Below are 27,432 nucleotides of genomic sequence, written 5' to 3'. Positions count from 1 at the left end.
GTAGTGTAGTGATAATGTCACTGGGCTAGTAATCCAGCAGCCCTGGACTAATGATCCAGGTAGATGTGAGTTCAAATCCCACCATGGCAGCTGGGGAATTTAAATTCAGTTAATTAAATAAATCTGGAATAATTACTAGTATCAGTAATGGTAACCATAAAATTATCGGATTGTCGTAAAAACCCATCTGGTTCACTAATGTCCTTTAGGGAAGGAAATCTGCCGTCCTTACCTGGTCTGTCCCTGACAACCATGTGTGCGGGAAGTGTATCCAGCTGCAGCTACTGGCAGACCACATTGCGGCGCTGGAGCTACGAATGGATACATACTGGAGCATTCGCGATGCTGAGGGCGTCATGGATAGCACGTTTAATGATTTGGTCACACCGCAGGTAAAGGCTGCACAGGCAGGAAAGGAATGGGTGACCGCCAGGCAGAGTAGTAGGCGCAGGCAGGTAGTGCAGGGGTCCCCTGTGGCCACACCCCTTCAAACAGATATACCACTTTGGATATTGTTGGGGAGGATGGCTTATCGGGGGGAAGGCAGCAGCAGCCAACTTCCTGGCACCATGGGTGGTTCTGCTGCACAGGATGGGAGAAAAAATAGGGGTAGAGCTATAGTAATAGGGGATTCTATTGTAAGTGGAATAGATAGGCATTTCTGCGGCCGCAAACGAGACTCCAGGATGGTATGTTGCCTCCCTGGTGCAAGGGTCAAGGATGTCTCCGAGCGGCTGCAGAGCATTTTGGAAGGGGAGAGTGAACAGCCAGTTGTCGTGGTGCATTTAGGTACCAATGATATAGGTAAAAAACGGGATGAGGTCCTAAAAGCTGAATATAGGGAGTTAGGAGGTAAATTAAAAAATAGGACCTCAAAGGTAGTAATCTCAGGATTGCTACCAGTGCCACGTGCTAGTCAGAGTAGAAATAGAAGGATATTTCAGCTGAATACATGGCTAGAGGAATGGTGCAAGGGGGAGGGATTCAAATACCTGGGACATTGGAACCAGTTCTGGGGGAGGTGGGACCAGTACAAACTGGACGGTTTGCACCTGGGCAGGACCGAGACCAATGTCCTAGGGGGAGTGTTTGCTAGTGCTCTGGGGGAGGGTTTAAACTAAAATGGCAGGGGTTGGGAACCTGTGCAGGGAGACAGAGGAAAGGGAAACAAGGATAGAAGCAAAAGACAGGAAGGAGAAAAGCAAAGGTGGCAGTCAGAGAAATCAAGGGTTTAAATCAAACATGGCCGCAGTAAATAATAATTCTAAAAGGTCTAAGAGTGTTTACAAAACAAGCCTGAAGGCTTTGTGTCTTAATGCGAGGAGCATTCGTAATAAGGTGGATGAATTAGCTGTGCAAATAGAGGTAAACGGATATGATATGATTGGGATTACGGAAACATGGTTCCAGGGTGACCAAGGCTGGGAACTCAACATCCAGGGGTATTCAATATTCAGGAAAGACAGGCAAAAAGGAAAAGGAGGTGGGGTGGCATTGCTGGTTAAAGAGGGGATTAACACAATTGTAAGGAAGGATATAGCTCTGATGATGTGGGAATCTGTATGGGTAGAACTGAGAAATACCAAGGGGAAAAAAACGTTAGTGGGAGTGGTATACAGACCCCCAAACAGTAATGCGGAGGTTGGGGATGGCATTAAACGAGAAATTAGAGACGCGTGCAATAAGGGCACAGCAGTTATCATGGGTGACTTTAATCTACATATAGATTGGGCCAACCAAATTTGTAACAATACTGTGGAGGAGGAATTCCTGGAGTGTATACGGGATGGTTTCCTGGACCAATATGTCGAGGAACCAACTAGAGATCAGGCCATCTTAGACTGGGTATTATGTAATGAGAAAGGATTAATTAGCAATCTTGTTTTGCGAGGCCCCTTGGGGCAGAGCGATCATAATATGATCGAATTCTTCATTAAGATGGAGAGTGACGTAGTTGAATCAGAGACTAGGGTCCTGAATTTAAATAAAGGAAACTACGATGGTATGAGGCGCGGGTTGGGTAGGATTGATTGGGGAATGTTACTCAAAGGGTTGATGGCAGCTAGGCAATGGCAAACATTCAAAGATCGCATGGATGAACTACAGAATTTGTTCATCCCTGTTTGGCATAAAGATAAAACCAAAAAGGTGACTCAACCGTGGCTAACAAGGGAAATTAGGGATAGCATAAGATCCAAGGAGAGGACATAAAAATTGGCCAGAAAAAGCAGTAAACCTGAGGATTGGGAGCAATTTAGGATTGTTGGATGGAGTATTAATCAGGAAATAGTTGAGGCTTGTAATAAGGGAACAGCTATAATTATGGGGGATTTTAACTATCATATTAACTGGACAAATCAAATTGGGCAGGGCAGCCTTGAGGATGAGTTCATTGAGTGTATTAGGGATGGGTTTCTTGACCAGTATGTAACTGAACCGACCAGGAGGCAAGCAACCTTAGATTTGGTCCTGTGTAATGAGACAGGATTAATTAAAAATGTCCTAGTAAAGGATCCCCTTGGAATGAGTGATCATAACATGGTTGAATTCCATATTCAATTAGAGGGTGAGAAGGTTGGATCTCAAACAAGCGTGCGGAGCTTGAATAAAGGAGACTATGAAGGTATGAGAGCGGAATTGATTAGAGTGGACTGGGAAAATAGATTAAACGGTAAGACGGTACATGATCAGTGGTGTACATTTAAGGAGTTATTTTACAACTTCCAAAAAATATATATTCCACTGAGGAAAAAAGGGTGTAAAAGAAAAGATAGCCATCCGTGGCTAAGTAAAGTAATTAACGATAGTATCCGACTAAAAACAAGGGCATATAAGGTAGCCAAATCTAGTGGGAGGATAGAAGATTGGAAAGTCTTTAAAAGACAGCAAAAAATAACTAAAAGATTGATTAAGAAAGGGAAGATAGATTATGAAAGTAAATTAGCAAAAAATATAAAAACAGATAGCAAAAGTTTCTATAGTTATATAAAAAGGAAAAGGGTGGCTAAAGTAAATGTTGGCCCCTTAGAGGATGAGACCGGGAAATTAATGGTGGGAAACATGGAGATGGCAAAAACGCTGAACAATTATTTTGTGTCCGTCTTTACGGTAGAGGATACTAAGAATATCCCAACATTGGACAAACAGAAAGCTCTAGGGGGGGAGGAGCTAAATACGATTAAAATCACCAAAGAAGTGGTACTTGGTAAAATAATGGGGCTCAAGGCGGATAAATCCCCTGGACCTGATGGCTTATATCCTAGGGTCTTGAGGGAAGTGGCGGTAGGGATTGTGGATGCATTGGTAATAATTTTCCAAAACTCCCTGGACTCAGCAAAGGTCCCGGCAGATTGGAAAACTGCTAATGTAACACCCTTATTTAAAAAGAGTAGGAGGCAGAAGGCTGGAAACTATAGACCTGTTAGCCTAACATCTGTGGTTGTTAAAATTTTGGAGTCCATTATTAAGGAGACAGTAACGGGGCATTTGGATAATCATAATTTAATAGGACAAAGTCAGCATGGTTTTATGAAGGGAAAGTCATGTTTGACAAATTTGCTTGAGTTCTTTGAGGAAGTAACATACAGGGTGGATAAAGGGGAACCAGTGGACGTAGTGTATTTAGACTTCCAAAAGGCATTTGACAAGGTGCCACACAAAAGATTATTGCTCAAGATAGAAAATCATGGGATTGGGGGTAATATTCTGGCATGGGTGGAGGATTGGCTGTCTAACAGAAAGCAGAGAGTTGGGATAAATGGTTCGTTCTCAGACTGGCAATTAGTAACTAGTGGTGTTCTGCACGGGTCAGTGCTGGGTACCCAACTCTTTACAATCTATATTAATGATTTGGAGGAGGGGACCGAGTATAACATATCAAAGTTTGCAGATGATACAAAGATGGGAAGGAAAGTAGTGAGTGAGGAGGACATAAAAAACCTGCAAAGGGACATAGACAGGCTAAGTAAGTGGGCAGAGATTTGGCAGATGGAATACAATACTGGAAAGTGTGAGGTTATGCACTTCGGCAGGAAAAATCATACAGCAAGTTATTATCTTAATGGCAAGAAACTGGAAAGTACTGTAGTACAAAGGGATCTGGGGGTCCTGGTGCATGAAACTCAAAAAGTTAGTGTGCAGGTGCAGCAAGTGATCAAGAAGGCCAATGGAATGTTGGCTTTTATTGCTAGGGGGATAGAATATAAAAACAGAGAGGTATTGTTGCAGTTGTACAAGGTATTGGTGAGACCGCACCTGGAATACTGCATACAGTTTTGGTGTCCATACTTAAGAAAAGACATACTTGCTCTCGAGTCAGTACAAAGAAGGTTCACTCGGTTAATCCTGGGGACGAGGGGGTGGACATATGAGGAGAGGTTGAGTAGATTGGGACTCTACTCATTGGAGTTCAGAAGAATGAGAGGTGATCTTATTGAAACATATAAGATTGTGAAGGGGCTTGATTGGGTGGATGTGGTGAGGATGTTCCCAATGATGGGTGAAACTAGAACTAGGGGGCATAATCTTAGAATAAGGGGCTGCTCTTTCAAAACTGAGATGAGGAGAAACTTCTTCACTCAGAGGGTAGTAGGTCTGTGGAATTTGCTGCCCCAGAAAGCTGTGGAAGCTACATCATTAAATAAATTTAAAACAGAAATAGACAGTTTCTTAGAAGTAAAGGGAATTAGGGGTTACGGGGAGCGGGCAGGAAATTGGACATGAGTCTATGTTCGGAACGGTCATGGCCCTGTGGGTAACGGAGTGGGCCCAGGGGCCGTGTAGCCTGGTTCTGCTCCTACTTCTTGTGTTCTAATTATGTGTTAGATTTCAGGAGATGGTTCTATTCCTGTTCCTGGCTGGGGTGGAGATCACCTTTTACAGAAGGTAAGTACTGTAGAAAATATAGGGACAGTGATCTCCTGGACGAGTTTCGATCGCCTAGATGGGTCGGAGAGGAATTTCCCAGATTTTTTTCTCCCAAATTGGCCATTGGGTTTTTTAATCTGGTTTTTCGCCTCTCCCAGGAGATCACATGGGTTTGGGAGGGATGTAGAGTGATAGTAGATTTGAGGTTAGGATCAGATCAGCCATGAACTTATTGAATGGTGGAGCAGGCTCGAGGGGCCGATTGGCCTACTCCTGCTTCTATTTCTTATGTTCTTATTAGCAAAGGAGGACAAAGGGATTAATTAAGAGGGGGAAAATAGAGTATGAGAGTAAGCTTGCAGGGAACATAAAAACTGACTGTAAAAGCTTTTATAGATATGTGAAGAGAAAAAGATTGATGAAGTCAAGCGTAGGTCCCTTGCAGTCAGTATCAGGGGAATTTATAATGGGGAACAAATAAATGGCAGACCAATTAAATACATACTTTGGTTCTGTCTTCACAAAGGAGGACACAAATAACCTCCCAGAGATGTCGGAGAACATAGGGTCTAATGAGAGGGAGGAACTGAATGAAATCAGTATTTGTAGGGAAATGGTGTTAGGGAAATTGACGGGATTGACGGCCGATAAATCCCCAGGGTCTGATAATCTACATCCCAGGGTACTTAAGGAAGTGGCCCTCGAAATAGTAGATGCATTGTTGGTCATCTTCCAAAAATCTATAGACTCTGGAACAGTTCCCATGGATTGGAGGGTAGCTAATGTTACCCTACCGTTCAAAAAAGTTGGTAGAGAGAAAACAGGGAATTATAGACCGCTAAGCCTGACATCGGTAGTGGGGAAAATGCTAGAGTCCATTATAAAAGATGTAATAGCAAAGCACTTGGAAAACAGTGACAGGATCAGACAAAGTCAACATTGATTTACAAAAGGTAAATCGTGCTTGACTAATCTACTGGAATTTTTTGAGGATGTAACTGGTAGAATAGATAAGGGAGAACCAGTGGATGTGGTGTACTTGGACTTTCAGAAGGCTTTCAATAAGGTCCTACATAAGAGATTAGCGTGTAAAGTTAAGGCACATGGGATTGGGGGCAAGGTACTGACTTGGATAGAGAACTGGTTGGCAGACAGGAAGCAAAGAGTTGGAATAAACGGGTCTTTTTCCGAGTGGCAGGCAGTGACTAGTGGGGTACCGCAGGGATCAGTCCTAGGACCCCAGCTATTCACAATATATATTAATGATGTAGATGAGGGAACTAGATGTAATATCTCCAAGTTTGCAGATGACACAAAGCTGGGTGGGTGTGTGTGCTGTGAGGAGGAGGCCGAGAAACTCCAGTATGATTTGGACAGGTTGGGTGATTGGGCAGATGCATGGCAAATGCAGTATAATGTGGATAAATGCGAGGTTATCCACTTCGGTGGCAAAAACAGGAAGGCAGATTATTATCTGAATGGCAATAGATTGGGAGAAGGGGAAGTGCAATGAGACCTGGGTGTCCTTGTGCACCAGTCGCTGAAGGTAAGCATGCAGGTGCAGCAGGTGGTTAAGAAGGCAAATGGTATGTTGGCCTTCATAGCGAGAGGATTCGAGTACAGGAACAAGGATGTCTTGCTGCAGCTGTACAGGGCCTTGGTGAGACCACACCTTGAGTATTGTGTGCCGTTTTGGTCGCCTTATCTGAGGAAGGATGTTCTTGCCATGGAGGGAGTGCAGCGAAGATTCACCAGACTGATACCTGGGATGGCAGGAATGACGTATAAGGAGAGATTGGGTCGATTGGGCTTATACTCGCTGGAGTTTAGAAGAATGAGAGGGGATCTCATTGAAACTTATAAAATTCTAACAGGACTAGACAGACTAGATGCAGGAAGGATGTTCCTGATGACGGGGGAGTCCAGAACCAAGGGCCACAGTCTAAAGATAAGGGATAAACCATTTAGGACTGAGATGAGGAGGAATTTCTTCACCCAGAGAGTGGTGAACCTGTGGAATTCTCTACCACAGAAGGCAGTGGAGGCCAATTCATTAAATATATTCAAGAAGGAGTTAGATATATTTCTTAAGGCTAAAGGGATCAAGGGATATGGGGAGAAGGCAGGGACAGGGCACTGAGTTTGGATGATGAGCCATGATCTCACTGAATGGCAGAGCAGGCTCGAGGGACCGAATGGCCTACTCCTGCTCCTATCTTCTATGTTTCTATGTTTCTATATGTGACTCCAGACCCACAGTCATGTGGTTGACTCTTAATTGCCCTCTGAAATGGTCTAGCAAATCACTCATTTGTAAAAAACCGCTGTGAAACAAAATAATAAAAATGAAAGCGGACGGATCACCTGGCATCGACTTCGGCACCGGCTACGGCCATGGCAACGGCACACCCAGCCCAGTCGACCCTGCAAATTCCTCCTCACCAACATCTGGGGACTTGTGCCAAAATTGGGAGAGCTGTCCCACAGGCTAGTCAAGCAACAGCCTGACATCGTCATACTCACAGAATCATACCTTTCAGCAAATGTCCCAAACTCCTCCATCACCATCCCTGGGTATGTCCTGTCCCACTGGCAGGACAGACCCACCAGAGTGGCAGCACAGAGGTATACAGTCAGGAAGGAGTGGCCCTGGGAGTCCTCAACATTGACTCTGCACCCCATGACGTCTCATGGCGTCAGGTCAAACATGGGCAAGGAAACCTCCTGCTGATCACCACCTGCCGCCCTCCCTCAGCTGATGAATCCATACTCCTCCATGTTGAACATCACTTGGAAGAAGCACTGAGAGTAGCAAGGGCGCAGAATGTATGCTGGGTGGGGGACTTCAATGTCCATCACCAAGAGTGGCTCGGTAGCACCACTACAGACCAACCTAGCTGAGTCCTGAAGGACATAACTGCCAGTCTGGGCCTGCGACAGGTGGTGAGAGAACCAACACGAGGGAAAAACCTATGTAACCTCGCCCTCACCAATCTACCTATCGCAGATGCATCTGTCCATAACAGTATTGGCAGCAGTGACCATCGCACAGTCATTGTGGAGACGAAGTCCCATCTTCACATTGAGGACAACCTCCATCGAGTTGTGGCACTACCAGCATGCTAAATGGGATAGATTCAGAACAGATCTAGCAGCTCAAAACTGGGCATCCATGAGGCACTGTGGCCCATCAGCAGCAGCAGAATTGTATTCCACCACAATCTGTAACCTCATAGCCCAGCATATCCCTCACTCTACCATTACCATCAAGCCAGGGGACCAACCCTGGTTCAATAGGGAGTGTAGAAGAGCATGCCAGGAGCAGCACCAGGCGTACCTAAAAATAAGGTGCCAACCTGGGGAAGCTGCAACACAGGACTACATGCATGCTAAAAAGAGGAAGCAGCATGCCAGAGATAGGGCTAAGTGATCCCACAATCAACGGATCAGATCAAAGCTCTGCAGTCCTACCACATCCAGTTGTGAATGGTGGTGGACCATTAAACAACTAACAGGAGGAGGAATCTCCATGAATATCCGTATCCTCAATGATGGCGGAGCCCAGCACATGAGTGCAAAAGACAAGGCTGAAGCATTTGCAACCATCTTCAGCCAGAAGTGCCGAGTGGATGATCCATAACAGCCTCCTCCTGAGGTCCCCACCATCACAGAAGCCAGTCTTCAGCCAATTCGATTCACTCCACATGATATCAAGAAATGGTTGAGTGCATTGGATACAGCAAAGGCTATGGGCCCTGACAACATCCCGGCTATCGTGCTGAAGGCTTGTGCCCCACAACTAACCGCGCCTCTAGCCAAGCTGTTCCAGTACAGCTACAACACTGGCATCTATCTGGCAATATGGAAAACTGCCCAGGTGTGTCCTATCCACAAAAAGCAGGACAAATCCAATCCGGCCCATTTCCGTGAGAAGCTGAGGATCAGGAGCACGAGGAGCAGGACGATGAGGCAGTGGAGGTAGGGGTGGAGGAGAGGCTGCAATGTTGACAGCCTATTTCTGCTTGGGCTCTACGTGAACAAATAATTAATGAGTGATGCCAGTAATCTCAACCCCAATTCCCCATTCACCAACAGTTCCACCTGGACCCCTCCCCCTGGCCTCTTACCCCCTCTACATCTTTTCATCGCTAACTGCCGCCGTGACGTCGGCCATCTCCATTTCTCTGCTCCCCTCACTCACTCCAACCTACCTCCCTCTGAACTTGCAGCACTCCATTCTCTTAGATCCAACCCTGACATTGTCATTAAACCCGCTGACAAGGGTGGTGCTGTTGTTGTTTGGCGAACTGACCTCTACCTAGCGGAAGCTGAACGCCAACTCTCCGACACCTCCTCCTACCTCCACCTGGACCATGACCCCACTACCGAACATCAAACTACCGTTTCCAAGACAGTCACTGACTTCATCTCCTCTGGAGATCTTCCCCCTGCGGCCACCAACCTCATAGTACCCCAACCCCGCACAGCCCGCTTCTATCTCCTTCCCAAGATCCACAAACAGGACTGCCCTGGTAGACCCATCGTTTCAGCCTGTTCTTGCCCCACGGAACTTATCTCTTCCTATCTCGACTCTATCTTTTCTCCCCTTGTCCAGTCTCTTCCCACCTACATCCACGACTCTTCGGATGCCCTCCGCCAATTTAACAGTTTCCAGTTTCCAGGCCCCAACTGCTTCCTTTTCACCATGGACATACAATCCCTCTACACCTCCATCCCCCACCAGGATGGCCTGAGGGCGCTCCACTTCTTCCTTGAACAGAGGCCCGACCAGTCCCCATCCACCACCACCCTCCTCCGCCTGGCTGAACTTGTTCTCACATTGAACAACTTCTCCTTTAACTCCACTCATTTCCTCCAAATCAAAGGTGTGGGTACCCGCATGGGTCCTAGCTATGCCTGCCTTTTTGTGGGATATGTGGAACACTCTTTGTTACAGCCCTACTCCGGTCCCCTCCCTCACCTCTTTTTCTGATACATTGATGACTGTATCAGTGCCATTTCCTGCTCTCGCCCCGAACTAGACAATTTCATTCACTTTGCCTCCAATTTCCACCCTTCCCTCACCTTCACATGGTCCATCTCTGACTCTTCCCTTCCCTTCCTCGACTTCTCCGTTTCCATCCATAGGTTATCGACCAATATTCACTACAAGCCCACTGACTCCCAAAGCTACCTGGACTACACTTCCTCCCACCCCGCCTCCTGTAAGGACTCTATTCCATTCTCCCAGTTTCTCCATCTCCGCCGTATCTGCTCCGACGATGCCACCTTCCACACCAGTGCTTCCGACTTGTCTTCCTTTTTCCTCAACCGAGGATTCTCCTCTACCATGGTTGACACGGCCCTCGACCGTGTCCGTTCTATCTCCCGCACTTCTGCCCTCACCCCTGCCCCTCCCTCCCGGAACCACGATAGGGTTCCCCTTGTCCTCACCTTTCACCCCACCAGCCTCCACATTCAACGGATCATCCTCCGCCATTTCCGCTACCTCCAAAGTGATCCCACCACCAAACACATCTTCCCCTCCCCTCCCCTTTCAGCATTCCGTAGGGACCGCTCCCTCCGAGACACCCTAGTCCACTCCTCTATCACCCCAACAGCCCTTCCCCTTCGCTTGGCACCTTCCCGTGCAAGCGCAGGAGATGTAACATCTGCCCCTATACCTCCCCGCTTCCCACTGTCCAGGGCCCCAAACACCCCTTCCAGGTGAAACAGCGATTTACTTGTACTTCTTGCAATCTAGTATACTGTATTCGCTGCTCACGATGCGGTCTCCTCTACATTGGGGAGACCAAATGCAGATCGGGTGACCGCTTTGCGGAACACCTCCGTTCAGTCGGTAAGGGTGACCCCGAGCTTCCGGTCGCCTGTCATTTTAATTCACCGCTCCATTCCCACTCGGACCTCACCGTCCTTGGCCTCTTGCATTGTTCCACAGAAGCTCAACGTAAACTCGAGGAACAGCACCTCATCTTTCGATTAGGCACTTTGCAGCCTTCCGGACTCAATATCGAGTTCAACAATTTCAGATCATAACCTCGGCCCCTATTACATTTTTACTTATATTTTTTTTCCACCCCTTTGTTTTGGGTTTTCCCTCCCCCCCCTTCCTTTTTTTTCTCTCTCCCACATGGCAGCTGTCTCTCATTCTGCCAGTACACTTCACACCTAATCTGAGCCGTCTTTTGTCTCCACTTGTCCTATTGCCATCTCGTCTGGTTTTGAATACCTCTTAATGTCTCTTCACTTCTTTTGTTCTATCGCAGCCCTGCCTTCGATCTATTTCATTTCCTTTCCAGTTTTGAAAAAGGGTTCACCCGAAACGTCGACTCTAATTTCTCTCCACGGATGTTGCCTGGCCTGCTGAGTTTTTCCAGCATTTTCTGTTGTAATGCATCCTAGTCCCATTTCCTGGCTCTATTTCTGCCCGCACAATTACTGCCTCAAAATCAGGTGGAAGGTGGCAGAAATTCTAGACCAGTACAGTCACAGTGTAAGATAATCATTAGTACAGGCAGAAACCATTCTAATTTCAAAGCAAAAGTAAAAAACTGCGGAAATCAGAAATAAAAACAGAAAATGATGGAAACACTCAGCATCTGTGGAGAGGAACAAAGTTAACATTTCAGGTCGGTGATCTTTCACCAGCACTGGAAAATGTTAGAGTTGTAACAGGTTTTAAACAAGTGCAGTGGCAGGGAAAGCGAGGAAGGGGAGGAAAGAACAAAAGCAAAGGTCTGTGATCGGCTGGAATTTCAAAGCAAACTGCTAAAGTGACACTTAGATCATTGCCATTTTGCGAAATTAGATTAGTGGTTTCTGATATTGCAGTGAATCCAGGTAATAAGGAAAAAGAAATGTTGGCACTAGTTGTACCCCTGTAATTGGTGGGTTGGGAAAGGGATAGAGGCAATGTTCCCTCTAATTTTTTTTTGTGCGTGGTCCCTTTAAATTTGTTGCAGGGGCCATGTATGCACACTATCTCTTCCGGCGGCAGCAGCTGGTGAGCGGCCTGCATGGGACCTCGTGATTAATGCGCAGCCACGCACCTTAGCGGGAACATTGGATAGAGGGAGGTGGTTTCAACCCCACTTGCCCAGTGGAAACAGGACAGGTGGGCAGTTAAAATCACCCAAGTTACTTACCCGCCCTGAAGTCGCTGGCAGCAAGTACACCCACCCAAAGCCAGAGGGGTCCTTTTTTATATAAGCATGTCAGGCCTTAATGATGTTATTGGGATCCGACTGCAATTTTTACTCGGTGGTCTGTGCGTGAAGCGACACATTCGTTTCTCAGCAGGCCAATCCAAGAGGAAGAAGCCCCAAAAAGGTGAGTTCTTTCATTTTTTTTACTTTCCTTGAGGTGGCAGGAGTGCTCCCCAAGCTCCACAAGGAAAGCTTTGGTCTCGCCTACTGTGATGTCATCCACACGATCGCAGGAACCTAGCGCTATGACCCAGCTGCTGATCCTGCCACTTACCTGCTGTTAGCAAACTGCCTCTGGGCCGCATAACATTCCTGCTGACTTCCTGCCCGTTACAGGATCTAAATGAACGGCCGGGCCTCATTCTGCTGTGGATGGGTGGGAAGTTAACTGCCCAATGCAATTTCATGCCGGAAACCTCACTGGCGGTTAAAATTCATGCCACAGTAACAGTTCTGATAGTAATTCAAGAAATTGTATAACCAAGTGTTAGTTTATCATGAATCTCCACCTTTATTGTTTTTTTCATATATTGTGCTCTGTACTAGCCTGACATGAGAATTCAGTCGATTATCCAATAGTCCACATAAAAGGCCAAGACCAAATTGTTAGATCCGTGATTCTGAGAGTATGATGTTTTTCAATAACCACACGGATGCTGTAACTTAACAATCAACAGGTATTTACTGGAGTAGGGTAGTCTCAAGACTGGGGGTACAGAGGCATGCTCAAGGCTTATATACAGGTGTGGTCACTGCCGGTACTACAGTATACAGGAGCTGTAAAAGTAGTTCTCTCTTAAAGGTACATACACTACAATTCCTCCCCTTTTAGATTAGCAGTACCCATAATATTCAAATAACAATTAACACTTTAACATGTACATTAAACAACAATAGTCCATTTATAGATTCAGTCTTTGGGGCGGCTTCCTGATCCTTTCGGGATAGTGCCTTTCCTGAGGTTCTTGTTCTTGGTGCGGAGGCGATTCTGGCCCCTTTTCGTCGGTTAGGTCATCGGTTTCCACTGCTACTGGTTCTGAGGTAGATGCTACCGGTATGTCGGGTTCATCCCCAGGTACTCGAGACATGGGGTTGACTCGTTCCTGTGATGCTAAGATCTGATCGACGTGGCATCTCACAATGTTCTCCCCGACATCCACTGTGTACATTAACAGCCCCTGCCGTGTGCATATCATTCCGGGTTGCCGTTTATCTGTTCGGTAGTCACGGGCCAAGACTGGTTGTCCTACATTGAAGCTCCTTGTCGGCTTCTCATTGATGTGCTGGAATTGTTTATCGTCAACATTTCTTCGCACATTTGGTCTGAGCAAATCCAGACGAGATCTCAACCTTCGGTTAAAGAACATCATGGCCGGGGTCTGGTTGGTGACTGCATGTGTCGCATTTCTGTAGGCTAATAGGAAATTGTCCACCTTATGCTGTAGTGGAATTTCATCATTGCACATGGCCTTTATCGCCTTTTTAAAGGTTTGTACGAACCTCTTAGCCAATCTATTTGTGGCTAGATGATACGGGGTGGATGTGTAATGCCTTACCTCATTCCTTCTCATAAATTTCCGAAACTCTTCGGACACAAACTGTGATCCATTATCAGAGCAAATCTGCTCTGGCAAGCCGTTCCTGGCAAATATGGTCCGTGGGACGGCAATCGTTTTCTCTGTAGTGGTTGAGGACATTTTTATCACCTCAGGCCATTTCGAGTGAGCATCCACTGCTATTAAGAACATTGAGTCCATGAATGGACCAGCAAAATCAATGTGCACCCGTTGCCATGGAGAGGAGGGCCACTCCCATGGGTGTAGAGGGGCATGTGGTGTGCATTTTGGACCTTCTGGCATCCTGAGCAGCTCTTGGTTAGGTCCTCGATTTGTTGATCGATCCCCGGCCACCACACATAAGCGCTAGCAAGGCTTTTCATTTTCACCCCTCCCAGATGACCTTCATGAAGCTCATTTAGCACTCTCTCCCTTAACTTGGGTGATATCACCACTCGGGATCCACACATCACTGTCCCCTGGCATACTGACAGCTGTTCTCTTCTGGATGAGAATGCTGGCAACAGTGAGTTGCCATGTGTTGGCCATCCCCTCACCGTCAAATCATATACCCGAGACAGTGTCGGATCATTGCGGGTCTCCTTCTCTATATCCGTGTTCATTACTGGCAATCGTTCAATTATTGACGAATAAAATATCTCGATAGGGTCCACTGCTGGTGCTTCCTCCACAGTAGGCAGTGGCAGGTGTGATAGCCTATCAGCGTTCCCATGCTGTTTCGTGCCTTTATATTCTATTTCTTATTGATTCGCCCCTAGAAACAGGGACCATCTTTGTAACCGTTGTGCAGTCATCATTGGAACGCCCTTCTTAGGATTAAAGATGGAGACAAGTGGTTGGTAGTCAGTCAGCAAGGTGAACTTCTGCCCATGCAGATAGTGGTTGAATTTTTTTACTCCCCATACTAGGCTGAGGGCCTCCCTGTCAATCTGGGCGTAGTTGCGCTCAGCTGAGGTTAGTGACCGAGACGCAAAGGCTACTGGCCTCTCCAACCCGTCTGGGAATTTGTGCGACAGCACCGCTCCAATACCATAGGATGATGCATCACATGCCAAATGAATTGGTAGTGCTGGGTTGAAATGGGCCAACACCTCTTTTGATGTGATCAATTCTTTACACTTTTGGAAAGCTCGTCTACGTTCGTCATTCCACTTCCATGGTACCCCTGTTTGCAGTAGGGTGTTCAGTGGGTGTAATACCGTGGACAAATTTGGTAAGAACTTATGGTAGTAGTTTACCAGCCTGAGGAACGACCTCAGTTGTGACACATTTTCCGGTGCTGGAGCCTTGACTACTGCCTCAATCTTTTCAGGGGACTTATGTAACCCCTCTTCATCGATGACGTGGCCACAATACGAGATCTGCTTCTGGAAAAACTCGCACTTATGGCGATTAGCTCGTAGCCCATATTCCTTTAATCTGGTGAGCACCTTCTCCAAGTTGGCGAGGTGATCACTGTCATTTTCGCCCGTGACCAGGTGAAATAAAGAATAGATTTGCCTTTCTAATCTAGGCTTTATTAACTTAAAAATCCTGTAGCACACCTTTCAACACCCAGTCCCAACTAAAGGCTGGAAAGAACTGAATTTAAGATGGCCACCACAAATCACATGACATCAACTACCAATGAGATTACAGCATATATCCCAAGGCAGGAAACAAACAACCAATCACAATACTTCTTACTAAACATAAAGAATAATCACCACATTCACCCCTCCTTTTAAAATATACTCCAACCTAAATAACCTTTACAATTTATAATTAATTATTTACAACTAAAACTATGCACAGACAAAATAAAACTATTCAACATGACACAATACTAAGTGAGCAACAACAAATAGTAACATTGCACATAAGTGTTAAGTATCTCTCAACTAAAACAATATAATATAATATTTCAACAATTTTAAAACATTACTATCAATTTAAAAGTCCATTTTCAATCGGTCGACCGGATATCTTGTTCATGTCAACCTTCTTAACCTTGGTGAAATTCCTTGCCCTCCCACACCAGGAGACACAGAAGTATCTTCTGCAGGAAGGCTATCCATATCCCGATTTTCAACGGTTTCCGGATTAGAAATCCCATCAGGAGGTAAACTGGGACGGTCATGAACATCCATCGAGGGCTGACTAATAGAAGTATAATTATCTGCAGTCGGATTGGAAATATTCGTAGTATCTGTAACAGCATCCACATTATCTGAATCATGACTATTGTTAATATCCTCAGAAGAGGGCTGGCCACCACAAGGAGCCAAGTCTTTAATTGAAACGGTACTTTCTTTCCCATCTTGGAATCGAATATGAGCATATTGGGAATTTGCCTCCAACAGCTCCACCTCCTCCACTAAAGGATCATATTTTGGCAATCTAACATGGCGTCGAAGCAGCACAGGTCCCTGCATAGTAAGCCATGAAGGTACCGAATATCCCGTAGTAGATCTCCGCGGATAGTTAAAGAGCCTTTCATGGGGGGTCACATTAGTAGCCGTTGAAAGCAATGATCTAATGGAATGCAGGGCATCAGGCAGTACCATTTCCCACTGTGTATTCTTAAGGTTCCGGGATGTCAAAGCCAACATAACTGCCTTCCAGATCACCCCATTGTATCGTTCGCACTGTCCATTACCCTGGGGATTATACGGGGTAGTTCTACTAGTAGAAATTCCCCGACTCTGAAGGTATTCCTTCAACTGGGAAGACATAAAAGAACTTCCCTGATCCGAATGAATATACGCAGGCATCCCAAAGATGACAAAAAGTTGAGTCAGACATTTAATAACTGTAGCAGCTGATACATCTGCGCAAGGAAAAGCAAAAGGGAACCTTGAAAACTCATCCACAACAGTAAATATATATCGGTTTTGAGTAGTTGAAGGAAGAGGCCCCTTAAAATCGATGCTCAAACGTTCAAAAGGAGAAGTAGCCTTTATAAGATGAGCTCGTTGAGGCTTAAAGAAATTCGGTTTACACCGAGCACAGATAGAACATGATGAAGTCATCCGCTTGACGTCTTCAACTGAAAAGGGCAAATTCTTACTGCGTACGAAGTGTATCATCCTCGTAACCCCAGGATGGCATAAGGCATTGTGAAGATTAATAAGCGTATCTCCGTGAATCACAGAACAATAAGCCCTCGACAGCGCATCAGCAGCAACATTATCCTTCCCCGGACGATAAACTATATCAAAATGGTAACATGCCAACTCAATCCTCCACCTCATTATTTTATCATTCTTAATCTTTCCAAAATGTTTGACATCAAACATAAAGGACACAGACTTTTGATCAGTTACCAACGTAAAATGTCGCCCCGATAAATAATGTCTCCATTTACGCAGTGCTTCTACTATTGCATACGCCTCTTTCTCTATTGAAGAATGCCTTTTTTCACTATTGTTCAAGGTACGTGAGAAAAAGGCCACAGGTCTTCCATTTTGGTTCAGAGTAGCCCCAATTGCAAAATCAGAAGCGTCCGTCTCAATCACAAAAGGAACCTGCTCATCAATAGAATGCACAACTGCTCCAAGGATATCCTTTTTAAAATTATCAAAACACGTCCTGGCCTCCCATGATAGAGGATATGTCGTAACCCGAATAAGAGGCCGGATCTTCTGTGAAAAATTTGCAATCCAATTAGAATAGTAAGAAAACAGTCCAACAACTCTTTGCAAAGCCTTAGAATTAGTAGGACAAGGTAAATCAATCAATGGTCGCAGACGTTCTGGGTCTGGTTTAATCTTGTTTCCCGAGATAATGTACCCCAGTAGATTTACCTCAGTGGTCGAAAAGGTACACTTCTCTTTATTAAAAGTTAAACCAACTTTTTCCGCAGCTTGAAGGAATCTTTCTAAATTAGAATCATGCTCCACCCTTGATTTGCCACACTCCGTGATGTCATCTCAGTATGAAAAGGTGTCAGAGAGAGAGTTATCACTTATAAAAGCATCCATTGCCCGTTGAAAACAAGCAACACCATTAGTAACACCAAATGGTATTCGGCAAAACTGATACAGCTTTCCACCAGCCTCAAAGGCCGTATATGGTTGATCCTTCTCAACAATAGGAATCTGATGATAAGCACTCTTTAGGTCAATAGTGCTAAAAACCTTATACTGAGATACTTTATTGATAAGCTCATCAATCTTAGGCAAAGGGTACGCATCTAATTGAGTATACCTATTAATAGTTTGGGAATAGTCTATCACCATTCGTTTCTTATGTCTCTCGTTAGTCGTGACAACTACCTGTGCCCGCCAAGGCGAACAACTAGGTTCAATGATTCCTTCCAATAAGAGACGTTGAACTTCAGAATTAATAAATTCTCTATCCTGACTGCTATACCTTCTTGACTTGGTAGCAATTGGCTTACAATCCGGCATCAAATTGGAAAAAAGTGATAATGGAGAAATGGATAAAGAGGTTAATCCACAAATAGATAAAGGTGGCTTAGTCCCTCCAAATGAAAGACTGAGAGACTCATGTAACTGAAGCACATCATGACCAATCAAAATATCCGCACAGAGATTAGGCAAAACAGATAGGCGTATATCAGTATACGTATTACCTAGAAGAATCAATTTCACAAGGCAACAACCAGCTACTTGTGAAGTGAGAGTCGTCTGAGCCATACACACCTGATAGGAAACAGGCGAAATTTTCAAATGCTTCTCCTTTGCAAACTGAAGACTTATAAAACTCTCGGTACTGCCCGTATCTCTAAGGGCCTTCACTTCCAACCCATTAACTTGGGCCATAACTATAGCTTTGTTTAGGCCATGAGCAAATGCAGCAGAAATTGATGCAATAAACGCCCTACCTAAAGGCTGAATAGTCACAGAGGAGGTAATTGAACCTGATGATTTACACACACGTGCGTAATGACCTCTCTTGCCGCACTTACTACACACAGCCTCCTGAGCAGGACACTTCAGACGAGGGTGCCGGACGTTCCCACAAAAATAACACTTCTGAATCTGAGAGGCAACAGCCGCTGAAGTAGAAACTGTTTCAGAATCTAGTAAACCGCTCCTATTAAGTCCACATAATTCCTTTTCATCCGGAACTGCCGAAACCACAGTCACAGGCCGATTAAAAAGAGCATAAGAATCCGAACTTCTCTGAGCCACATCCAATGTAGAAGCTTACTCAAAAGCACTCTTAAGATCCAAAGTCTTATTTTCTAACAACCGCTGACGAATTGATCTAGACAGTAATCCATTAATAAAAGCATCCCGTACCGATTCTTCCTTATATTCTTCAGCCGTCACGGCCTTATAATTACAGTTAATACTAAGGCACCGAAGTGCTTATAAATAAGTATCCAAAGATTCTCCCACCTGCTGCCTATGGGCAGATAGAAGGTGACGTGCAAATACCTCATTCTTTGGTTTAACAAAAATCTTTTCCAATGTAGAAATAGCCACTTTGTAAGTTTTACAGTCCAAAATATACTTATACACATCCGGAGCAATGTAGTCGATCAGCATATTCAGCTTATTTAGAGACTCTTGATCCAACACGCCCAAAAAGTTTTAAAATGTACAATACCAGTGTTTCCATTTATCATCCACTCCTGCAGAATTAGGGTCAGCATTGAATCGTTCTGGTTGAAGATATCGCTCCATTCTGACATAAAGTTAATAAATTGAAGTAAAGAATAGATTTGCCTTTCTAATCTAGGCTTTATTAACTTAAAAATCCTGTAGCACATCTTTCAACACCCAGTCCCAACTAAAGGCTGGAAAGAACTGAATTTAAGATGGCCACCACAAATCACATGACATCAACTACCAATGAGATTACAGCATATATCCCAAGGCAGGAAACAAACAACTAATCACAATACTTCTTACTAAACATAAAGAATAATCACCACACCAGGATGTCGTCCAAATAACACTGGGTCCCTGGAATCCCTTGCAGGACTTGATGCATCGCCCTTTGCCAAATAGCCGGAGCCGATGCTACCCCGAACACAGCCGGTTGTATTGATAGAGACCTTCATGAGTGTTGATCGTGAGGTATTGTTTCGAGGCTTCTTCTACCTCCATTTGCAAGTACGCCTGGGCTAGATCAATTTTGGTGAAGTGTTTACCTCCAGATAGCGAGGCGAAATTTCCTCAATTTGTGGAAGCAGATATTGTACCGTGTGAAGGACTGGGTTCACTGTCACCTTAAAATCCCCACAGATGCGGACCTTCTTTGGTTCCCCAGGTGTATTACTCAATGACCTCTTCATTCCAGGAACAATGGGTGTAGCCCACTTGCTCCAGTCTACTTTGGACAGTACTCCTGAACGTTCCAACCCTTCCAGCTCTGCTTCGACGGCTGGTCTGATCGCATAAGGCACTGGTCTGGCCTTAAGAAACTTTGGGCTTGCATTTTCCTCTATTTTAATCGTTGCTGTTATGCCTTTTAGTGTTCCGAGTCCCTCCTGGAACACTTCTTTTGCGTCAGTTAGCATTTTTGACAGTCGTCTAGGTGTGACGTCGTCATCCTTTTAGGCCTCAACCTTCAGTGCCTGTATGGAATGCCAATCTAATAATATCTTCCGGATCCATTCACGTCCTAGCAGTGGTGGTCCTCCATCTGGCAATACATATAAGTCCATTTTAGGTATTTCCTGGCCTTTGTATATCACTTTCACCCTTATTTTTCCTTTGGGGTAGACTTTTTGCCCCGTGTACGTCTTCAAGACAATCTCTGTATCTTTCATGGGTATATGTGAAAATAGCCGCTTGTAGTCCCTTTGGTTTATGACTGTTAGGGCTGATCCTGTGTCCAATTCCATTTTCACTTGGACTCCGTCTATCTTGAGTGTAACCCAGATAGTCTGGTGATCCTCCATTTTGGTTACCTTATGTAGTTTCAGACAACCCAGCTCCTTGCTTCCGGAGTCTGTGTCACTTTTCTGTTCGTCTGAACTACTGTCCATCACCTTGTGTACCTTTTTGTACTTCTCCTGTGGAGATTTGTTGGTTTTCTTCCCAGACCTGCAGACTCTTGCTATGTGTCCTGCTTTTCCACACTGTCTGCACACTTGGTCCTTGAACCAACAATCCTTCTGGTCGTGTGTTGTTCTGCCGCAGCGATAACACTTCCCTGTTCCATAGGACATTTCATTGGTGCCATATTCTTGCGGTCTCCATTGTATCTCTGCAGCGCCCCTTGCGGCTGCTTCGTGTGATACTGCCATACTGAAAGCCCTGTCCAGCGTAAGATCCTTTTCTGATAGAAGCCGTTTCTGGGTTTCTTCACTTTGAAGCCCACACACAAACTTGTCCCTTAACGTATCTGCTAGTCCCACTCCAAACTGGCAGTGTTTCGATAGCTTGCGCAGTTCCGTTAAGTACTCAGCATTGCTTTCGTCTTTGTGTTGGTTCCTTTTATGGAACTTAAATCGTTCTGCTATCAGCAGCGGTGTGGGGTTTAAGTGGTCCTGTAGGATTTCTACTATGCTTTCGAAATTCTTATTCACAGGCTTCTCTGGGGTTATTAGGTTTCGCAGTAACCCATAAGTTTTTGCACCCATGGAATTTAACAAAACCAGTGCTTTCCTAGCATCTGGCACTTCATTCGCCCTGCAGTACACCTCAATACATTCCACATATGTCGCCCAATCTTCGACTTCATTGTCGAATGTAGAGATACTGCCACTCTTCGGCATCCCTGGGTGCAATTTAACTGTCAAAAATGGCGTCTCCCACGCTTTCCCTTCTTCTCCGCTGGCACAAAATGGCGTCTCCCGCGCTTTCCTTTCTTCCCACGCTCGCCCTTGTTCTCCGCTGCGGCTTCTAAAAATGGCATCTCCCGCACTCTTCCTTCTTCTCTGCGGCTCAATGTCATCTCCCGCGCTCTCCCTTCTTCTCCCCGCGGACACTGTTCAGCCCTTGAGCCCTGGCTGCACTCTGCGCATTTTTTTTTCTGTGCGCCTTTCCCGTTTCCGCCACTCGGTCCTGAACCCGGCTGCTGCTTTACCCTCTCTCTCTCCGTTTTGTTTTTCCTCGACGCCGCTCGGTTTTCAAACCCCGGCTGCGCCCTGTGCGCGTCACCCTCTATCTTACCCCGTCGACGCTGCTCGGCTTTTTCTCAGCCGTCGGTCGGCTCCAGCCGCCGCTGTCCGGGAAGGGTCTACGCTGTACCTGGTACCTGTCGTCAGTCTGTTGCTGATCGTCATGACTGGGGAACCAAGCCCGGCTCTCCACAGCCTCCCCTGCGATGTTCACTCTCTGCCGGATGACTGGGCGGTTGCTCGTGGTCGACGCCCGTGTTTCTGGCCTCGACTTTCTTCCACCGCCCTCCCGGAGCGAATCCTCGAAGGGAAATGCAGAGTTGCAGGTAGATTCGAATCGACACTCGTCGCCACTGTTAGATCCATGATTCTGAGAGTATGATGTTTTTCAATAACCACACGGATGCTGTAACTTAACAATCAACAGGTATTTACTGGAGTAGGGTAGTCTCAAGACTGGGGGTACAGAGGCATGCTCAAGGCTTATATACAGGTGTGGTCACTGCCGGTACTACAGTATACAAGAGCTGTAAAAGTAGTTCTCTCTTAAAGGTAGATACACTACACAAATCATCTGCTATATTTCTTGTTGATAATATATTTTTTTGCAGCTTACATGAAAAGATAGTTGCTGTTGATATCCAACCTTAGTCTTAGATAGAAAACAAGAGTTCTGCAGATAAATTGCTTCCAACTTATATAGCCATGTCATCAAAATTACCTTTTCACATAAAATTGTTCCCAGTTGCCATATAAGCAGTTAAACAAAAAGACCATATAAAACTTAGATGTTTCTGTTTTTATTCCTTTATGACAGACATGGAGTGTTACTGGTGTATGCAATGCATATTTGTCCTTGACTCCAAGTCAATCATTTTCCAGCTACACTCTGGGTGTTCTGGTGATGATTATCACAGATTGGTACTGTTGAATGTCACAGTGTTAGCAAGTGATTGCACTGTTAGCAATATCCAGCTTACACAATCCTTGATGGAAGAAGAGATCTATCTCAATAATTTGACAGTAGGGGTGTTGATCACAGCCAATATTGTTAACATGTAAAAATCTACGCTATGTAGCAACCACAATCAGCAGTCAATACTATTTGCCATAAATGCAGGCATCTCAGTTTTACGAAAAAATTCAAAAAGCACCTTAGATTCTTCTGAAAAATGACAACACATTTTTTCACCAGCTTGAAGACCACATTTCATATGTTCAAGTCTCTACTAGTCTGAACAAAATCAATTCCATTATGTCCAGGAGATCATATCATACCTTAGGAATCCTACAGTGAATGCTTAATCTATTGGCCGGGTTTTCCCATTGTCGAGCGTGCGGGTTTGGGGGCAGGTCGGCAGCAAAATTGGCAGCGCATCGGGAACCCGCCGTCATCCTGCCAACTTCCGCATTTTACTCGGGCGTGTTTGAAGGCGCGCAACGACCTCATTGAAGTACTTAAATGCTTGTTGAGAGACCCTTAAGAAGGTTTTTAACAGTAGGTTTGGCTTTAACTTCAGGAGCATGGGATTCACGCACCTCGGGAACCTCGCTTGTGAAGGGAAGGCAGAAGCTCAGTGGACATTGTGCGAGTTCATTAATTGAGAGCTGGAAAAACACATAAATACTCCCACATTATACCTGATTACTTGGCTAATGGAAAGGCTCTTGCTGACTCCATTTTGTGCAGAGATTAAGCTGCCAGCAGTTTGCAGGTCATTTCTGCAACTTCGGAAGCCACTCTCAACATTGCTAGTCAGTATCACAATATTGAGGGTTTGGGCTCCAATTTACCGGCCATCTATTACATCAGCATAGGTGCTGCTTATACTTTCTTACCTTGGAACTCAGAATCAGACCAAGATGAGCCCTAGCACCAACAGCACCAGCAACACCAGCAGCAGTAGCCACAACACCAGCAGCAGCAACTACAACAGCAGCCTTCTCCTCAATGACCTGATGCTCCACAGGAGAGAGGGTTCAACATAGGACTGCACCACTCCGGAGACGATACCCCCAACACAGGGTATACAGGCAGAGGATGAGCTTCCTGGACATGACTGAACAGCAATGCTTCAGGAGGCTCAAGCTATCACGCCAGAGCGTCACAGACATTTGTAGCTTGCTGGAACAAGACCTGCTGCCCAGAAGACCTGGTGGACATGCTCACTGAATCTTTTCCTGCACTGGATCCACATCCTCCTGACAACATCCTTGCTGCTGACCTCCTTTGCAATCTTCAACCAGGCCCTTTTGGTGACTTTGGGTGGTCTTCTGCGCCTATCAGCAGGGAATAGGACCTCCCTGCAGGCTCTCACTGCCTGCACCAGAACATCGAGGGATGCCTCACTAAATCTTGCCCTCTGCCTTTGTGTATCCATGAGCGACACTTTTATCAGCTTTGTAACAGTAATCAGACCTCTGGAAATGATGTTGCACACTCCTTCATCAATCTTTAAATGAGTTGTGTGCAAGGCTGTGTTGTATCTATGCTTTAATGCGTTCAATCAAGCATGTAGATACGTCAAATTAAATCAGAGTCAGGCAGACAGGCTTATAACTGCGATGTTCACTTTATTGCGTAAAATGGCCGACTGCCGTTTTCCCGGGTAATTCCCATAATGCAATGCACATTACATTACCGTATTGACTGGTGTCAAACTCGCAATCAATACACGACATCCCCCTTTTCCTTGGAAACAAACTTGCAGTTTACAAACAGTTGCTTACAATAACACTGCATAACTTATTTGGTTTATAAACTTTTTACAAACTTGTGTCTTACCACACAACTAAATAATTCCCAGGTTTAAACATTTAACATCACCCATGCAGTTCTCGCACAGTTTAGGTTGTGACATAATCAGACAGTCTTTGGGGTTTTCTTTTAACCCTTTGAGGTCTGGCTGTATTGGGTATGTCTAACATGTTGGTGTCAGTGGGTATTGCCTGTGTCGCAGTGGTATGTGCTTCAGAGTCTACCATACTGTCCTCAGTCCCTTGTGTTTCCTCCTGCTCATGGAGTGTCTCCTTTGGTCCATTGGTTCTGTATTTCTTCACAAACGTAGTGTTTCTCGAGTAGCGTGATCCGTCTGGAGATTCTACTACTACTTGACTCCCTGTTTTACTCAAAACTTTGTGGGGTGTGGCATTAAAAGGAGTGGTGAACTTGTCCACTTTGTCCTGCCGTACCAGCACTGTGTCGCCAACTTCCATCTCTGAGTATTGTGTTCTCCGCTGTTCATCTGCGTACAGTTTGGACTTGCCTTTTTGTTCTGCATCCCGGTCACGTACTTCCATGTCTGTGATGTCTGGCAGCTTTCCTCTCATTTTCCGTTTAAAGAGCAGCTCTGCCAGGCTCTTTCCTGTCGTGGCATGGTCAATGCTCCTGTACACAGTCACATATTTTCTAAGTTCACGTTTCCAATCTAGTCCTTCTGACTGAGCAATTCTGATTCTCTTCATCAGCGATGCATTCTGGCACGCGACTTCTCCGTTAGCCTGAGCCCATTTTGCTGTCGTTTTCAGGTGTTTGATCCCGTTGTTTTCACAGTATTCTTTGAATAATTCAGATCTGAATTGGGGACCATTATCAGATTTGCAGGTGATTGGCAAACCATGACGGCTGAAGATTGACTGTAAACTATCAATAACCTTCTCTGTTGTTGTGGAGGTCATGATGTCGTATTCATAGTAGCGACTATAATAATCAACTGCCACAAGAATGGAGTGGTTGGATGGTAAGGGTCCCAGTAAGTCTATAGCTACATCCTGCCAGGGGCCCTGCGGTAATGGTGTTGGTCTCAACGGTTCAGGTGGGTCGGGTCTGGCTACTATCTGACAGCCGTGGTATGCTTTACAGTGTTTTTCAGCTGCCTTGTCCATGCCAGGCCACCAAACCTTGGTTCTGAGATGTTGCTTTGTTCCAACTATTCCCAAGTGTCCTTCATGTGCTAACACCAGGGCTCGTGCGTGTAACACTGTGGGTAGCACGATGCGTGTTCCCCGAAGAACTAGGTACCCCACTACGCACAGCTCGTTTGCAATTGCTGCATAAACTTTACAGTTCTCAAAATGTCCGTTTGTGATTGCCTTCCGTACCTCAATCAGCTCTGGGTTGGTAGCAGAGGCTTCCTCCACCTCTCTAGTAGTGAGTGCCTTTGGTGTCGCACTCACAGCTACAAATCTCATGTATTCATCTGAGCCATGAGAATGTCTCTCCTGTTTTGCTGTCTCCCCCAGCAATCGTGACAGTGGGTCTGCAATGTTTTGCTTGCCTGGAATGTGTATCACCTTAAAATCATACGGCTGTAATCTAAGTACCCATCGCTCTATACGGGCACAGGGTTTAGAGTGTGGGCCGTATATCACTTGTAATGGCTTATGGTCAGTTACCAAGTTAAATTTTCGGCCATACACATATGGATGTAGCCTCTCACAAGCCCATACAAGAGCTAAGGCCTCTCTCTCTGTTTGAGAGTATTTCCTCTCACAGTCTGTTAAACTACGACTTACATAGCATATTGGCACCTCTTGTCCCTGTTGGTCCTGAACTAGTACTGCGCCTAAACCTACAGGACTGGCATCTGCTATCACCTTGGTTGGTGCGTCCTTATCAAAATATGCTAAAGTGCCGGCTCTGGCCAACTCTTCCTTGAGTGCACTGAATGACTGTCTCTGTTGTGGTCCAAATTTAAATGGTGTGTCTTTTCTCGTCAGGCATCGCAGTGGCGCTGATAGCGTTGCAAACTGCAGGATGAATCTGCTACTGTACCCAACGAGTCCCAAGAAACTCCTCACCTCTGTAGCATTCTCTGGTTCCCGAGCTTCTGCCACCGCTCGCACTCTCTCTGCTGTTGGTCCGATGCCCTTTTCAGACAACAGGATTCCCATGAAAATCAATCGGTCCATGTTGAATTGGCACTTCTCTGAGTTTAGTGTCAGTCCACTTTCCATTAGTCTGGTCATGACAGCGTGCAGGCGTCTGTCGTGCGTTTCCTGGTCGTGTGCATGCACGATAATGTCGTCTGAGATGTTTTCAACACCCTCTATTCCAGCTAAGGCATTAGCTATCTCGTGCTGATATTGCTCACTAGCTGAGGATACACCGAATATCAGCCTCTTGTACCTGTATACTCCATTGTGTACTGCAAACGTTGTGATTTCTCGTGACTCAGGGGTCAGTTCTAGCTGGTGATAACCCCATTTCAGGTCTAGCTTAATAAACACTGTCGAGCTGTTCATACCTTGGAGTATCTCATCAACGGTGGGGATTGGATATCGTTCCCTCACTATTGCCTGGTTTGCTCGTCTCATGTCTAGGCATAACCTTACATCCTTATCCGCTTTTGGTACAATAACCACAGGATTTACTCATGGGGTGGGACCAGTTACAGGTTCGATAATGTCCATGTCCCTCAATTGTTTTATTTTGGCCTCTACTGCCCCCCTTAAGTTGAATGGTATACGCCTGAGTGGCTGGGCCACAGGCTTCACTTGTGGGTCGATATACAAACTGATCTGTTTTGTGTTCAGCCTTCCTACTCCCTGGAACACCTTTGGATACCGCTGTTCTAGTAGCTGTCTTACATCTACCACAGCTGAGACATCTGCGCCTATTTTTAAAACTCCCAGTTTCATGGCTGTCTCCCTTCCTAGCAACGGCTCTCCATGGCCTTTAACCATAATGAACTCCGCCTGCTCAGTTCTCTTACCTATTGTACTCCCATATGTGAATACA

Source organism: Somniosus microcephalus, chromosome 7 (genome assembly GCF_052327205.1).
Source record: "Somniosus microcephalus isolate GS21.2 chromosome 7, FLI_Smic_1.0, whole genome shotgun sequence".
NCBI lineage: Eukaryota > Metazoa > Chordata > Chondrichthyes > Squaliformes > Somniosidae > Somniosus > Somniosus microcephalus.
The sequence above is the reverse complement of the archived record's forward strand: the minus strand, read 5'-3'. Positions refer to the sequence as shown.